Raw genomic sequence first — 17,500 nt, forward strand, 5'->3', positions numbered from 1 at the left:
TTAATTCCTTCACAAAGAGTCGGATCAGAATTTCTTCAACTTTTTCTTATTATTCTCTTCGGCCTTTTGTCTTAACTTTCTTTCGATTCTTTTTTTTTCTCGTCTTAATTTCCTTCCTACTTTCTTTTTCTCTTTTTTTTTTCATTAACGGTCAGGAGGAAAATGCATTGATTTCTCTCTCTCTCTCTCTCTCTCTCTCTCTTAATTGTCTTCTTTTCTTCCTTTATTTTCTTCCTTCTGTTTTTTTCTGCTTTTCTTTCTTCTTCTCCTCCTGCTATTTCTTTTTTGTCTCTTCCTGCTTATATTCCCCTTTCTTCGTCTCCTCTTTCATCATCTTTTTTCTTCCTTCCGTTTTCTGATTTTCTTCCTCTTTATTCTTTTCCTCCTCCTCATTTTTCTTCTTTTTCTTTTATATTCTGCTTATCCTCCTTTTCCTCCTCCTCTTTCTTACTCTTTTTCTTCCTCATGTTTTTTTTCGATTTGCTTCCTCTTCTTTTTCTCCTCTTTTTCCTCTTGTTTTTTTTCTATTTATCTTCCTCTTCCTTCTTTTTCTTCTTCCTCCTTTAGTTTTCATCCCTTCCCCTATATTCGCCCTTTTTATATAGTTTTCTCCTTTTTCTTCCTCTTCTACCATTTCAACTTACAATACAAAAATAAAAAAACATTATCAGCTAAATCATTAACACATGAATGACTTTAACGCTACTCATCAACGTACAAATCTTTTTTACCGTTTACCGTTTACAGTTGATGAGGTTTCAGGCCCTGCTCCGCCGTTGATGCAGTGCTCTCGAGGGCCGTCAACAATTACAACGTTAGCCTCAATAATAGTCTTCGATGCACTTATTCTCAAACATCGTAGTGAGTGAGTGTCTTAATTTCTTTCACGAATAATATTACCTATAACCATTAGTTCAGTGTTCATGTCTGATATTTTCATTAGAGTATCAATTAAATATCCAACGATTATTTCCAGAACACTGAACATTCATCACACACAATTTATCTTTGAGAACAGACACTAATTAATAGCCATGATCGGTAATGTTACGAATTCTCTCAATTTCAGTCTGGAGAACTACACAACACTGGTCACTCGCTGAGTGGTTGATTTCAGGCTTTTTGTACCTCACACAATTAATACATTTCTTCACAGCCATGGTGCACTCCTGTGATTTATGATTGCCAGCGCATTTGAAACAATTTGGGGCGTCTCCATTGGTCTTGGCAGTACAGTTGGCCTCAAGATGGCCGTATCTCTGACAATGATAGCATATAATTGCATGGTATCTGTCTCTCACAGTTGGATCACACCTCAGAATGTAGTGCATCGTGCCGCCAGCTGCAGGCTTACTAAAAACCAGTCAATCTTATCCTCAACACCCTCAATAGCGTGTAAGAACTCATTGCGGTCTAAGATGGTCTCCTTTATTTTTTCCTTGGTCTCCTCTTTATGCACATTGCATATCATGATCTTTGGTTTCATCTTTCCAACACTCTTGGTATTAATTTGCTCAGCAGACTCCAGTTTTTGAGCAGCCTCAGCCCTTGTGTTCTCATTATCAAAGTTCATGACAATGTTACCTCTATTTGTAAATCCTGATTCAGTTGTTTGAATACCATTCAACACCTGGGAGACTTCATCCTTCATGTCTGTTGCCTTCTTTTCCTGTGTAAAAGCTTTTACAACTAAGAGATTTTTCTTGACCTTCTTGCCTCTCTTTGCCACCTCAGCCCAGCTGGATTCAGCATGCTCAGCACGTTTAAGCGTGTAATAAACTGATTCCAGCTCCTCCTGCACCTTCACAGCCCTTGATTGAACTTCATCCTTAACCACAGACAGATTCGTGCTTGAATTCATTCATTTTTCCACAATTTTGGTAGCCAGAGATGCTTTATGGAGGCATGGGTTGCAAATACAATTTATTTTAGGTATATTCTCCTGCTTAATTTCAGACAGATGAGCACATTTCCAATGACACCATTTAGGACACAGACAGCATCCAATCCACTTATCGCATGTGGGACTCACACAAACGTAACAGAAATCCCTCACGCCCCTGGCTCGGCCGGCCATATCAACGCAGCACTTTCGCGAGCAAGCCGCAACACGCAACGACTCACTACTCACTCTATATACGCTATAGTAGTATATACTCTATATACATTTCTTATTAAGGTTAACGAAGTCCTTAGCAAATAAATCAACAAAAATATTACAGTATTCATTCATGTTATATATAAAAGCATAGTCTATCTGTGGCCTGCCCATCCATGCTTCATCTTCCTTACCTGACCTAAATGAGAACAGGTGACAAAGGTGTTTCTTCTTCTTACCTGAGTGTGTGAGAGGGAATCGAACTGGCGTGGCGCACCTGTCCTGGCACACCTGTAGAAGAGAAGAGAGATAGTTAGTGAGGGAGATAATGAGAGATAGGAAATTAATAAATGAAAACGAGAAAGGGATAATGAATAAGTGAAAGAGATAATCATTAAGAAATAGAGATAATTAATGAAGGATATAATTAGGAAAAAGTAGATAGATAATTACTAAAGAATGTGAGAGATAGAAATAGACAGAGAGAGAGAAAGAAATTGAAATAACTAACTGAAATATAGAGATGGAGAGATGGAGAGAAAGATAAAGAGAAAAAAAAAGAGCGATAATCAATGACTGAGAGAGATAAATTTAGTAACAGTGAGAGAGATAGAGAAATAGAGATCACTAACTGAGATAAAGAGAGATAAAGAGAGAGATAAAGAGATAGAGAGACAAATAGTGGAATAATTATTAACTGAAACAGAGAAAGTATTAACTACGAAAAATAGAAAGGAAATAGAGAGACAAAAAGAAAATAAGAGAAAAAAAGAGAAAGAGAGAAAAGAAATAATGAGAAAATAAGAAAGAGTTTATTACGAAATGTGAGAAAGGGAGAAGGAGAGAGAGAAAAAGAATGAGAGAGAGAGAGAGAGAGAGAGAGAGAGAGAGAGAGAGAGAGAGAGAGAGAGAGAGAGAGAGAGAGAGAGAGAGAGAGAGAGAGAGAGAGAATTTTTCCTCCCTTTAGCCTACCTTGATAACCCTAATCTTAACAAGGAAGAATTATCAGCATGCTCCTCCTCCTCCTCCTCCTCCTCCTCCTCCTCCTCCTCCTCTTGCTTCCTCTTTATGCTCCTCTTTGGCCTTATTCCCTGTCGCCTCCATGTTGTCTTATCTTCCTCTTCCTCCTCCTCCTCCTTCTCCTTCTCCTCCTCCTCCTCCTCCTCCTTGACTCCTCTTTCCTTCTCTGTTTGTTTTCTTCAGTTTGTCCTTGTTTATGTGTGTGTGTGTGTGTGTGTGTGTGTGTGTGTGTGTGTGTGTGTGTGTGTGTGTGTGTGTGTGTGTGTGTGTGTGTGTGTGTGTGTGTGTGTGTGTGTGTGTGTGTGTGTGTGTTTTACTTCGATTTCCATTCCTCTCTTCTTCCCTCCTTCATTCCTCTTCTAGTGCTTTTCCTCCTCCTCCTCCTCTTTTTTCCTCCACTTCTTCGTTCCAATAGATTTAAACATACATTCTCACTCTCCTCCATTTGAAATACCTTCCTCCTCCTCCTCCTCCTCCTCCTCCTCCTCCTCCTCCTCCTCCTCCTCCTCCTCCTTTCCTCTTCATTCTCCATTCTTAATCCCGTCATTATCTCCACCTACTATTCTTTTTTTTTTTCTCTCTCTCTATCTATCTATCTATCTATCTAACTCTGAATATTAGAGAGAGAGAGAGAGAGAGAGAGAGAGAGAGAGAGAGAGAGAGAGAGAGAGAGAGAGAGAGAGAGAGAGAGAGAGAGAGAGAGAGAGAGAGAGAGAGAGAGAAGTTGTACGAAAAGATAAGATAAAAGTTTAGAAATTATAAAGAAAGTCTGAGGAAACGAGGAAAGGAAGGAAGGAAGGAAGGAAGAGGAGTGGAAGCGAGAGAGAAAGGGAACTGGAGAGGAAGAGAAGGAAGAATTGGGAAGTAAAACAGGAAAATGAAAAGAAAATGAAAAGGAAAAGGAAAGTAGAAAATGAAAAACAAGTAAAAAGGAAGGAAAACAAAAGAAAAAGGTACAGATTAAGAAGGAAATAAGGAAGAAAGGTACAAAAAGAGAACGGAATAAAGAAAAAAATAAGAGAAAATAAAAGAAGAGAAAAATAAAGAGAAAATAAAAGTGGGAAAAAAATCACTAAAGAATAAAAAAATAACAAAACAAAGAAAAAACAAAACAAAACAAACAAGAAAGCAGAATAAGACAGATAGACAAACAGACAAACAAACAGACAAACAAACAAACAAACAAACACACGGGCCAATATATTACAAGAGTGATTTTTTTGTGGTCGGAAAAAAACTAATATTATGATGAACACAAACATCAAACAACTCCTCCTCCTCCTCCTCCTCCTCCTCCTCCTCCTCCTCCTCCGCCTGCTCCTCCTCCTCCTCCTTCTTCCTCTCTCATTACTTATTCTTTGAGACATTTCTTCCTCTCTCTTTCCTCCATCTTATTCTTAACTACTTTCCTACTTGCTCCCTTCCTCCCCTTTTCTTCTTCCTCCTTCCTCCTCCTCCTCCTCCTCCTCCTTCCCAGTGCCTACATTCCAAAGCTCTCAATATTACAGAGAGAGAGAGAGAGAGAGAGAGAGAGAGAGAGAGAGAGAGAGAGAGAGAGAGAGAGAGAGAGAGAGAGAGAGAGAGAGAGAGAGAGAGAGAGAGAGAGAGAGAGAGAGAGAGAGAGAGAGAGAGAGAGAGAGAGAGAGAGAGAGAGAGAGAGAGAGAGATATATCGGTATTATCTATTATTACGTCTTTTTCTTTTTCTTCTTCTTGTTCTTCTTGTTATTGTTCTTCTTGTTCTTCTTCTTATGTTTCTGTGTGTGTGTGTGTGTGTGTGTGTGTGTGTGTGTGTGTGTGTGTGTGTGTGTGTGTGTGTGTGTGTGTGTGTGTGTGTGTGTGTGTGTGTGTGTGTGTGTGTGTGTGTGTGTGTGTGTGTGTGTGTGTGTGTGTGTGTATTCAAGATCGAGGAAACGGAGGTCGAGGAGATAGAAATGGAAAATGAGGCAAAGGAGGAGGAGGAGGAGGAAGAGGAGGAGGAGGAGGAGGAGGAAGACAGACATCAATCACATCCCTACAAAGGCTTCAGGGCACCTTACCGAAATGGGAAGATGCCTCCTCCTCCTCCTCCTCCTCCTCCTCCTCCTCCTCCTCCTCCTCCTCCTTTGCCTCTTATGTACCGATGAAATGAGAAAACGATTCCAACTGCTGCGGCAACAACGACAACAACAACAACAACAATAATAACAGCAATAATAATAATAATAATAATAATAATAATAATAATAATAATAATAATAATAATAATAATAATAATAATAATAATAATAATAATAATAATACGCTTAATATATGTGGTAATTAACTGAATGGAAGGAGGAGGAGGAAGAGGAGGAAGCGGAATGCGAAATAGATAGAATTAGAAAGGGATGGAAGGAAGAGAAATGGAGGAGAAGGAAAGAGGAGGAAAAGGAGGAGGGAAAACTAGAGGAAAAGGAGGAAGAGGAAAACAACAACATCAGGTGGAACAAAAAAGAATTAGAACACGAGGAGTAAGAAAGGAGAAAGAGGAGATGGAAGTGGGGAAGAAATAAGAGATGGAAGATTAAAAAATGAAAAGAAAGAAGAGAAGAGGGAGGAAATACAGGAATGGGGGAGAAGGAAATGGAAGGAAGAAGAGATAGAGAGTGGTAAATGGAGGAGAGGGAGAGAGAGAGAGAGAGAGAGAGAGAGAGAGAGAGAGAGAGAGAGAGAGAGAGAGAGAGAGAGAGAGAGAGAGAGAGAGAGAGAGAGAGAGAGAGAGAGAGAGAGAGAGAGAGAGAGAGAGAGAGAGAGAGAGAGAGAGAGAGAGAGAGAGAAGAGAAAGGATATAAGGAAAGAAAGATAAGCAGAAGGAAGAGATGGAGAAAACGATTCAAGAGGAAAGATGAAGGGAAGATAAAAAGAGGAAGAAGTAAAATAAGAAGAAGGAAAGAGGAAATAAAGACGATAGGGAAGAGGAAAGAGAAGAAGAATGGAGGAAGATAGCATTGGAGGAAGAAGATGGGAATAAAAAATGAAGAAAAAGAGGAGGAGGAAGAAGAATAGGAAAAGAAGGAATAAAGAAGGAAACAGAAATAGATGAAGTAAATGAAAGAAAAGAAGAAAAGGAAGAAGACTCAAAGAAGAAGGGAAAAAAAGGAAAGAAAAAAAGAAAAAGGAAAGAAAATACTGGGAGAGAGAGAGAGAGAGAGAGAGAGAGAGAGAGAGAGAGAGAGAGAGAGAGAGAGAGAGAGAGAGAGAGAGAGAGAGAGAGAGAGAGAGAGAGAGAGAGAGAGAGAGAGAGAGAGAGAGAAGACACCGGCAATTAATTAGACAGGTGAGAAGAGATTAAGGTGGACAGGTGGAGGGAGGAAAGAATGGAGAGAAGGACAGCTAAGATGAGGAGGAGATAAATGGAGTGGAGGGACTGGAGGAAAGGAGGAAAAAGAGGAGGGAGGGAGGGAAAAATACAGGAGAGATAGATTTGATAGATCGACAGATAGAGAGACAGAGAATGAAAAGAAATGATCAATATTGGAAAGGAAAAGACAACTGTGATGATAAACGCACACACACACACACACACACACACACACACACACACACACACACACACACACACACACACACACACACACACTAATCTTTTCACTCTTCCTCTTGTTCATCCTCCATTTCCTCTTCTACTTCCTCTTCATTGCTCTATCTTCCCTCCTCCTCCTCCTCCTCCTCCTCCTCCTCCTTCTCGTCCTCCTCTTTTTGTCACTTTCCACATTGCGTTTAATATAGAGAGAGAGAGAGAGAGAGAGAGAGAGAGAGAGAGAGAGAGAGAGAGAGAGAGAGTAACGAACTAGACGTGAAAGAAAAAAAAAGTGAATGAAGACCAAATGACAGTGAATCAGAGGACTAAAAAATCTCTCTCTCTCTCTCTCTCTCTCTCTCTCTCTCTCTCTCTCTCTCTCTCTCTCTAATTAACACCAGGCACGGAATAACGAATATGTATTTTTTGCACCAATCTCCTCCCCCTTCTCCTCCTCCTCCTCCTCTTCCTCCTCCTCCTCCTCCTTTTCCTCTTGCTAATCCCTCTCTGTGATTCGCCACTCCAAAGCCCCCCGGACATGATTTCCCAAGGGGTGCAAAGTCTTGTGGGGAATGGGGGGGAGGGGGAGGGGAACACGAAGAAGGGGAGGAAGAGGGGAAGTGTAGGGGAGGGGAGGGGAGGGGAGGGGAGATCCATGTCTCTCTCGGTCTCTCTCTCTCCCTCTCTTCCTCTCGTGGGACTTGGTGTAGGAAAAGGAAGGGTGGGGAGGAGGTGGGGAGGAATGGGGAGGGGTGGGGAAGGGGGGGAGGGGAGGGGAGGGGTTAAAAGGTGTGGAGTTGAAAAGACGTGAATGAGGAGAGAGAAAATTGTGGTGGAGGAGGAGGAGGAGGAGGAGGAGGAGGAGGAGGAGGAGGAGGAGGAGGAGGACGATGAAAAGAACAACATGAGAAGAAGGAGGAGGAAGAGTTGGAACAGGAAGAAGAAGAAGAAGAAGAAGAAGAAGAAGAAGAAGAAGAAGAAGAAGAACAGGAGAAAATAAAAGAAAAAAAGAAGAAAAGAAGAAAGAGTAGGAAAGGAAAATTAAGAAGAGCAAAAAAGGAAGAGGAATAGAAAGATAGACAAGAGAAGAAGGAGAAGAAAGATAAGATAAGAGGAAAAAGAAAAGACTACAGAGAAAGAGGAGGAAAAGGAGGGAGGGGAGAGGAAAGAAAGAAGGAAAGAGAAGGAAGAAAAAAGGAGGAGAAAGAGAAGGAAGATAAGTAGGAAATGAAAGAAAGAGAAGAAAAAATAACAGAAAAAAGAGGAGACGGAGAGGGAGATAAAAAGGGAAGTTAAAAGAAGAGAAAGAAAACAGAAAGAGGAGAAAGATGAAGATGAAAAGAAAGAGAGGAAGGAAAAAAAGACAATAAAAGGGAGAAGGAAGAGAAGGAGGAAGGGAGGAAATAACATGAGAAGGAAGAGGAAAAGGAGGAGGAAGAAAAGAAAGATAAAGACAAAAGGGAAAGAAAAAAAAGATGAAGGAGGAAAAAAAAGGAAGAGAGGGAAAAAGATGAAAAGAAATAAAAAAGGAGGGAAAATAGGAGTAAGGGAAAAAGGAGAAGAGAAAAAAGGAGAAGGGAAAAAAAGGAGGAACGGAAAAAAAGGAGGGAGGGAAAAAGGAGGAAGAGAAATAAAGGAGAAAGAGAAAAACATGAAAGAGGGGAAAAAAGGAGGAAGGGAAAAAAAGGAGGAAGGAAAAAAAGAGGAAAGGAAATAGAGAAGGAAAAAAAGGAGGAAGGAGGAAATCAGATCAGGAAATGCTAAAAAAAATACCCTCTCGTCAGCATTTTTTCAAGGAGGAGGAGGAGGAGGAGGAGGAGGAGGAGGAAGAGGAGGAGGAGAAGTAGAAAGATAAGGTGAAGGAGAAAGAGGAGGAGGAAGAAGAGGGGAAAATTAATGAAGAGGAAGAAATAAGAGGAGATACGGTAAAAGAAGAAGAAGAAGAAGAAGAAGAAGAAGAAGAAGAAGAAGAAGAAGAGGAAATCAAGAGGAAAAAGAGGAAGGAGAGAAAACAGGAAGAGAGCAATTTAAAGAAGGAAAGGAAGGGTTGAGAGAGAGAGAGAGAGAGAGAGAGAGAGAGAGAGAGAGAGAGAGAGAGAGAGAGAGAGAGAGAGAGAGAGAGAGAGAGAGAGAGAGAGAGAGAGAGAGAAGGGAGGAAAAGTAGAGATAGACACGTTTCCTATTCCTCTTTATCTCTCTTCTTCCTCTTCCTCTTCCTCAACCTCCTCCTCTTCTTCCTCTTCCTTCATAAAGACTCATAAAAAAGGAAGGAAGGAAAGAAGGAAGGAAGGAGGAGGAGGAGGAGGAGGAGGAGGAGGAGGAAGAAAAGTCGTCTTCTCTCCTGCCTTATTCAAGCCCTTAATACCCCTCCTCCTCCTCCTCCTCCTCCTCCTCCTCCTCCTTTTTCACCTGCAAGACTAAAAAGAAATCATTCCCTTTATACCTTTTTCATTTCCTTCTACTCTCTCTCTCTCTCTCTGATCAGACTTATTAAGTATATTTTTTTACTCTTTTTTCTTTTTACTTTTCATTTCTCTGTTTATCTTTGTCTTCTTTCCTCTCCTGTCCTCTCCTCTCCTCTCCTCTCCTCTCCTCTCCTCTCTCTCTCTCTCTCTCTCTCTCTCTCTCTCTCTCTCTCTCTCTGTTATTTCTTCGCTAACTACCCCGGACGCGAATCAGCATCATCAGAGGTGCTAACTGCCTCTTAATGACTCTTAATTAAGCCGATACGCCCGAGCTTTGTGTGGGGAGGAAGGAAGAAGGAAGAAGGAAGGGAGGGAGGAGGAAGGGAGGATGGAGCGAAAGAAGATAGGGTGGAATGCGGGAGCTGGGAGGGATTGAGGGTAGGGATTGAAAGGAGGGAAGGAATAAGGAGAGGTAAGGAAGGGAGAAAAGGAGAGGAAAGGGAAGGGAAGAGAATTGAGGAAGGAAAGAGAATGGATGGTGGGGAAGGAGGAGAAGAGGAGAAGGGAAGGATGGAAGGAAGGAAGGAAGGAAGGGAGGGAGGGAAGAGATGGAGGGAAGGGAGGAGGGTAGGTGTGTGTGTTTGTGTTCGTGTGAGTGTGTGTGTGTGTGTGTGTGTGTGTGTGTTTATGTACGAGCGAAATAAGGAAAGGAAGGAAGAAGAGGAAAAAAAGATGAAAAGAAGAAAAGAAAGGATGATTTAATTAAAGATGAAGATGAAGAAACTGTTTTTTTTTTTATTGTTTGTTTTTATTGTTTTTATTGTTTATTGTTATTTTTTATTGTGTTATTGTTTGCTATGTTTGGTTGTCTATGTTTGTTTGTTTGTCTATCTATCTCATACGTATTTATCTCTGTTTGTCTTTCTATCTGTCTATCTATCTATCTATCTATCTATCTATCTGTCTGTCTGTCTATTAATCTCGTTAGAAGAATGAAGAGCTGGAAGGAGTCAAATCTCTCTCTCTCTCTCTCTCTCTCTCAGGTAACCTCCGTCGTTTTGCCCGAGGTGCGCGCTAATTAACCTTCCCTTCCAGGTGTACTGAGGTGAGCAGAGGGCGGGAAAAAGGAGGGACAGGTCTTCAAATAATTATACTAACACGACTACTACTACTACTACTACTACTACTACTACGACCACTACTACTACTACTACTACTACTACGACCACTACTACTACGACTGCTTCCCTTTTGCTCTATCTTCCTTCTTCTCTTCCTTCTCCTCTCCTTTCTTTCCTTCTTTCTTTTCCTTTTCATCTTCCTTTCCTTCTTCTCTTCCTTCTTCTTTTCCTTCTTTTCTCCTCTCCTTTCTTTCCTTCCTTCTTTTCCTTTTCCTTGTCCTTTCCTTCTTCTCCTCCTTTTCCTCTTCCTTCTTCCGTTCCTTCTTTTCCCTTCTGCCTTCTTCCCTTTCTTCTGTTCCTCTTCCGCTTACTTCTCTTCTTCCTTCCTCCTCCTCCTCCTACTACTACTACTACTACTACTATTATTACTACTACTATTGCTACTACTGTGTGTGTGTGTGTGTGTGTGTGTGTGTGTGTGTGTGTGTGTGTGTGTGCGTGTTCAGACTTCAAACTAATATAATTTCCGCGTGAAAGAGAGAAAGTTTCGGAATAAGTAATCGAGTTCTTTGACGTCAACTGAATCTCTCTCTCTTCGGGGTTACATCAGACATCTTTTTTATTTTTTTGCTTTTTTTTTATTTTTTTAGAAGTATTTTTTTTTTTGCTTTTTATATTCGGAAGTTTTTGGATTTGATGATGAGTTTGTTTGTTGGTTGTTTTTGTTATTGTTGTTGTTGTTGTTATTACTATTATTATTATTTTTTTTTTTGCTGTTATTATTGTTACAATATTTGTTGTTGTTGTTGTTGTTGTTGTTGTTGTTGTTGTTGTTGTTGTTGTTATTATTATATTTGCTGTTGTTGTTGTTGTTGTTGTTGTTGTTGTTGTTGTTGTTGTTATTATTATATTTGTTGTTGTTGTTGTTGTTGTTGTTGCTATATTTATTAATTATCTTTTTTTCTCCTCTTTTTCAATATTTTTCTCAATTTCTCATTTTTAGTATCATCATCATTGCTTTTTCTCTTATTTCCTTATTTTCTCCATTATTAATTCTCTTTTTTTCTCCTCTTTTTCAATATTTTTCTCAATTTTTCATTATTACTACCATCATTCCTTTTTCTCCCATTATCTAATTTTTCTTCTTTTTACTGTTTATCTTTTTCTCCTCCACATTTTTTTCCCGTTTTTTCAATTTTTCGTCTCTCGTTTTCCTTTTTCTTTATTCCCAACCCATCATCATCACTATCATCATCATCATTATTATCATTATTATCATTCCTCTTTCTCTCATTTTCTCATTTTTCTCCTTTTTATTAATACACTTTTTTTTATCTTCCCTTTTTTTCATTTTTTTCAATTTCTCGTTTTTCTCTCTTTTTTTATCATCATCATTATCACTATTATTATTGCTTTTTTCTCTCATTTTCTCATTGTTCTCCTTTTTACAAATACACTTTTTTTCTCTTCCCTTTTTTGAATTTTTTTCAATTTCTCGTTTTTCTCATTTTTTCAATTTCTCGTTTTTCTCATTTTTTCAATTTCTCGTTTTTCTCTTTTTTTTCCCAACACAATTATCATATTTTATTTCTTCACTCCTTTATTCAATTGCTTTTATTACGTTTCCCTGATGAGCTTATTCAATATTTTACTTCTTTACGTCATTTCTTCATCTCTCTCTCTCTCTCTCTCTCTCTCTCTCTCTCTCTCTCTCTCTCTCTCCAAAACAGGTCCTTCGTTAGTACCTCTAGAAAACTTACATTCCAGAGAGGGAGGGAGAGTGGGAGGGAGGGAGAGAGGGAGAAGGGGAGAGGAGGAGGAAGGGAGGAGGAAAATTACTAAGAGGAAGGACGTGGAAGAAGTGTATTAGGCAAGGGAGGAAGGAACAAGGGGAGAATAAAGAAGGATAGAAGGAAGGAAGGAAGGAAGGAAGGAAGGCAGATAAGTTAAAAAAGGAGAAAAAGAAGGAATGAAAGACGAAAACAACAAAAAAAGGGAAAAGAGGGAGGGAAAAAAGGAAAAAGAGGAAGAAGGGAAGTATGCAAGGCAGGAAATAAGAAAATAAGGAATAAGGAAAATGAAAAAAACAAAATTGTGAGAAGCAAAGCAAATGAAAAAAAAGAAAAATGAGGCAAGAAGGAAGGAGAGATAGAGAGATAAAATAGAACAAAAAGGGAATGGAAGAAGGGAAGGAAAGGACGGAGGAAGAGGAGAGAGATAATGAGGAGGCGTAGATGAAGGGAAGAGAAGGAGGGAGAGGGAGAGGGAATACGGGAGGAAGGGAGAGAGGAGAAGGGAGGGAGGAAGATAATAACAGTAGATTGAAGGTAAAAAAAAGAAAAGAGGGAAAAATTTTGATACATTTTTATGGGGAAAACGTGAGAAGGAAAAGTTGAAATAAAAATAAATAAATAAAAGTGTAATAGGGATAAACGGCGATAATAACCAGAAAATAAAGAAAAAAACGAACATGGTAGAAAGAAAGAAAGAAAAAAGAACAGAGAATGGAGAAAAGAGTCTGAAAAAAGAGAAAGGAAAAAAATAGAAGAAAAAAGATAATATTGATAAACCTTAATAATTATAAAAACGAGAAAAATGAAAGAAAACGAACAAGGAGGAAAAAAAGAAGGAAAACTGAAGAGTGAAAATGAAAAGAAAAGAAAAGAAAAAAAATATATATGAAACCAAGGAAAAGAAAAAAAGGAGATAGAAAATGGAGCACAAAGAAGAGAAGAAGAGAAAAGAAAAAAGTAGTAGAGAAGAAAGTAGAAGTGAAGAAAACATAAAAAGTAGGAGCAGAAGAAAAATGGAGCAAAAATAAAGTAGAAAGAAAAAAAGAATAAAGAAAGAATAGCAAATAGTAATAACAAAAAGAAGAAGAAAGAGAAGGATAATGATGCGAGGGAAGAAGACGAGACAGAAGAGGAAGCAAATGAAGAAGAAAAAGGCAGAAAAAGAAGAAAAGAAAAACGAAAGAAGAAAAAAGAAAGGGATTTACATAAGTGTCCGGAAATGGAGTGAAGAGGAAGGAGGAGGAGGAGGAGGAGGAGGAGGAGGAGGAGGAGGAGAAGGAGGAGGAGATTAGGAAGGATTAAAGGAGAATTAAAATGTTTTACGCAGATGAAAGAGAAAGAGAAAAAAAGGAAAACCATAAAGAGAAAAAAGGAAAAGAAAAAAGAAAAGAGGAAAAGAAAAAAATACGAACAATAAATAACAATAATAAAAACAAAGCGAGAGAGAGAGAGAGAGAGAGAGAGAGAGAGAGAGAGAGAGAGAGAGAGAGAGAGAGAGAGAGAGAGAGAGAGAGAGAGAGAGAGAGAGAGAGAGAGAGAGAGAGAGAGCACGTATCACAGAGCCAGAACTGCATGGGGCATCTTACTGGAACCGGAGGAGGAGGGGGAGGAGGAGGGGGAGGAGGAGGAGGAGGGGGAGGGGAAGAGGGGAGGAGGGGGGGATTTAATGGGGAGATAATGAGTCCTAATCTGATAATGAGTCCTTTAATTGGTATTGGTTTGTTCCTAATCTCTCTCTCTCTCTCTCTCTCTCTCTCTCTCTCTCTCTCTGTGTCCATTAGAGTGTCTCAAATCTTCCTCACATCATCTATTTTTAATCCTCTTTTTCTCTTTTCATTTGTGTTTTTATTCGCATTTTCTTTTATTTTATCTTATTCCCTGATTTTATTTTCAATCTCTTTCTTCTCTGTTTCTTTCATTTTTTTTCTTTTCTCTTTAATCTCTCTTTCTCTGTTTTTCTCTTTTATTACCCTTTTCCTTTATTTATATTATTTCCTGACTATATATTTTCTTTTTTTATCTTTCTGTTTACTGTTGGTTTTTTTTATTTATTTTCCTTTATTCCTTCATTTTATTTTTTATCTCTTCCTCGAATTCGCATCATTGAAGTGTTTTTTAGTATCTTCTTTCTTCCTTCCTTCCTTCCTTCTTTTTTTTCTCTCTATCTATCTTTCTTTCCCGCACTCTATCTCTCTCTTTCTTTCTGTCTTCCCCTTTTCTCCTTTTCTTTCTTTCTTCCTTCCTTCCTTCCTTCCTTCTTTTCTTTTCTTACTTTCTTTCTTTATCTTTGTTTCCCTCTCTCTTTTCTTCCTTCCTTTCTCCCATTTATCTCTCTTTCTATCTCTGTGTCTTCCCTTTCTCTCTTTTTCTTCCTTCTTTTCCCCTTTCTACTCAATCTATCTATGCATCTATCTCTCTTAACCTCTCTCTATCTCTCCCATCTCTCGCATACACCTGCATAGGGCCACACCTGTTTAAGCCACGCTGGGTACACTCGGGTCACATAGGATCAACAGAGAGGAAGGAGGAAGGATAATAAGGGGATTGGATTAGGGGGTTCAAGACGATTGGATAGGACGGAGTACAAGTCTAAGAGGTTTGGGTAATGGGGAAGGGATTGTGGTTATGGTAGGGGAGTGGGGAAGGGAGGGGAGGGGGAGAGGGAAGGGGAAATACTTGGGTGGTAGAAAGGGATATGATGAGGGGAAAGAGGAGGGGGAAATGAAGGGAAGAGGGGAAAGGAGGGAAGGGAAAAGATATAAAAGTGAGGAAGGTAAGCTGGGAATAGGTAGGAGGGAAAGGCTAAGGTTAGTGAGGGGAAAGGTAAGAGGGAAGATGAGGAGAAAGGGGAAACATGAGGGGAAATAAAGGGGAATGAATAAGGCAAGTAAGGGAGGGAAAAAGGGGACAAAAAGAAGGAAAATGGGAAAAGGAAAGGAGGAAAACACTAGGGTAGGTGAGAGGAAAAAGAGGAAGGAAAAAGTAATGGGTAAACGAAAATAGGACAATATGGAAACAGGAAAAGGGCGAAGGGAGGAAGGTGAGGGAAATACTAAAGGAGGGGAAGGGAGGGAAAGGGAGAGGGGAGGAGGAAGTGGAAGAGGGAAGAGGGAAAAGGAGGAGGAGGAGGAGGAGGAGAGAGATGTAATTCCACTCATGATTGAAAGGAGAAAGAGGAGAAGAGGAGAGAGAAAAGGGAAATAAATAAAAGAAAAAAAAAGGGAAGAGAGATGATGAAAAGAGAAGAGGAGAAGACGAAGATAGTAGTAGTAGTAGTAGTAGTAGTAGTAGTAGTAGTAGTAGTAGTAGATAGTAGATAGGGTATGAAGAGGGAGAGAGAGGGGAGAGAGAGGGGAGGGAAGAGGAGGGAGAGAGAGGAAGAGGGGGAGAGAGAAAAAAATGAGGGGAAGAGAGAGAGAGAGAGAGAGAGAGAGAGAGAGAGAGAGAGAGAGAGAGAGAGAGAGAGAGAGAGAGAGAGAGAGAGAGAGAGAGAGAGAGAGAGAGAGAGAGAGAGAGAGAGAGAGAGAGAGAGAGAGAGAGAGAGAGAGAGAGAGAGAGAGAGAGAGAGAGAGAGAGAGATAAGGAAGATATGATAAAAACGGAGATAAGAGACAGAGAGAAAGAGAAAAAGAGAGAGAGAGAGGGTAAAAAAAAAGGACAAGGATAGTAAAGATGATGAAGGGGAAGAGGGAAGGGGAAGGAAGGGGAAGAAGCGGGAAAAAGGGGGGGGAGGGGAAGGGGGATTAAGCCGTTTGATGTTAAGTTCTTTCAGCAAGGTTTGGGGAGGAAGGGGAAGGGGGAGGAAGAAAGGAAGGGGGGGAGGGGGGAGGAAGGGGAGTGGTTAATGGGGATGAATGGGGGTCATTAGCGTGATGGGTGGGGATGTCGTGTGTAGGGGAGGGGAGGGGAGGGGAGGGGAAGGGAGGGGAAGGTAAATGAGGGATCGAAAGGCCTTGCTCTTTTTTAGGGTGAATATGAGGGGGGGGGGGGGAGGAGGAAGGAGGAAGAGGAGGAAGAGGAAGGGGAAAAGGAAGAGAAAGGAAGGTAAGGATCGGCAAGAGGGTGTGAGGAGAGGAAGAAAATGAGAAGGAAAGAAGGTGAGGAAAGGTAGGAAGGAAGGGAAGGAAGAGGAAAAAAAGAGGAAGGAAGGAAGGAAAGAAGAGGAGGAAGAGGAAGAAAAAGAAAGAAAAGGATAGGGAAGAGGGTGTGAGAAGAGGAAGAAAATGGGAAGGAAAGAAGGAAAGGAAAGGTAGGAAGCAAAGGAAGGAAGCGGAAAAAGAAAGGAAGGAAGGAAGGAAAGAGGAAACAGAGGAACAGAAAGGAAGGGGAAAGAGAAGAGAAAGGAAGAAAATAGGTGAGAGAAGGTAGGAAATAATGGGAAGGGAGGAAGAATGGGGAGGAAAAAGAAAAGAAGAGAGGAAGGGAATAAGAAGGGGAGGTAGGAAGAGAAAAGAGGAATGGGAGGAAGAAAAGAAAAGGGAGGAAAAGGGAGATGAGAAGAAAAGAAGGAAGGTGGGTGAAGAAAAATAAAGAGGAAAAGGAAGGAAGGGGAGGAAGAAGAAGTAGAGAAAGGAAGGGAGGGGAAGAAGGGGAAGGAAATGAAGGTAAGATGAAAGGCACACACACACACACACACACACACACACACACACACACACACACACACACACACACCAGTCTCACCTACTTCATCTCTCTCTCTCTCTCTCTCTCTCTCTCTCTCATATAGTATAGCTCTTGCGAGAGAGAAAAAAAAGTTTAATGAAACGTGGAAAAGAAAATGAATGAAGGACTCTCTCTCTCTCTCTCTCTCTCTCTCTCTCTCTCTCTCTCCTTTTTCATTTCAATTTTAATCCTATTTCTTTTCCTCCTCCTTCTTCTCCTTCTCCTCCTCCTCCCCTCCTCCTCCTCCACCTCCACCTCCTCCTCCTCCTCCTCAAGCAATTTGGTTCGTGAATTTATTTGATTTGATAATTTTTTTCATATTTTTTCTTCCTTAAAATATACAAAATTAGATAGAGGAGGAGGAGGAGGAGGAGGAGGAGGATAAAGTTAGTCCTTACGTTGTTGGTTAAAAAGTAAAGTTAGTTTCTCTTCTTTTTTCTTTTTCTTTCTTTTTTTCTTTTCTTTCCCTCTCATTACTTATTCATGAAATTTTACTCACTTTCCAAAAAAAACTGAATAAGACTTGATTCACTTTTTGAGCAACAAGTTTTGGCGGAAAATTAAGAGGAATCAAGAGGAAGAGGAAGTTGTTTTCTTTTTAATTTTTTTCTCTTTTCCGTTTTTTTTAATTTGTTTATTTTTTCTTTCATTTTTTTCTTTTTTTTTCCTGTTGTCTTTTATTTGTTCTTTTTTCTTACTTTCTTTCATTTTTCTTCCTGTTTTCTTTTATTCAATTTGTTTTTTCTTTCTTTTTTTTTCCTGTTGTCTTTTATTTATTCTTTTTTCTTCCTTTCTTTCATTTTTCTTCCTGTTTTCTTTTATTCAATTTGTTTTTTCTTTCATTTTTTTCTTTTTTCC

General features: G+C 39.8%; 1 protein-coding gene across 2 annotated transcripts in view; it reads right to left on the reverse strand.

Annotated features, from left to right (window-relative positions):
- LOC127005040 (5-hydroxytryptamine receptor-like) overlaps window positions 1-2,398 on the reverse strand; it is a 182,715-nt gene extending 180,317 nt beyond the window's left edge. For both annotated transcript variants that reach the window (XR_007758243.1, XM_050873489.1), the window contains exon 1: window positions 2,338-2,398. The gene's annotated coding sequence lies outside the window, so the exon portion shown is untranslated. The remainder of the gene's footprint in view (window positions 1-2,337) is intronic.
- Window positions 2,399-17,500: the final 15,102 nt, after the last annotated feature.

This window comes from Eriocheir sinensis, chromosome 29 (assembly GCF_024679095.1).
Source record: "Eriocheir sinensis breed Jianghai 21 chromosome 29, ASM2467909v1, whole genome shotgun sequence".
In the NCBI taxonomy this organism is placed as follows: Eukaryota; Metazoa; Arthropoda; class Malacostraca; order Decapoda; family Varunidae; genus Eriocheir; species Eriocheir sinensis.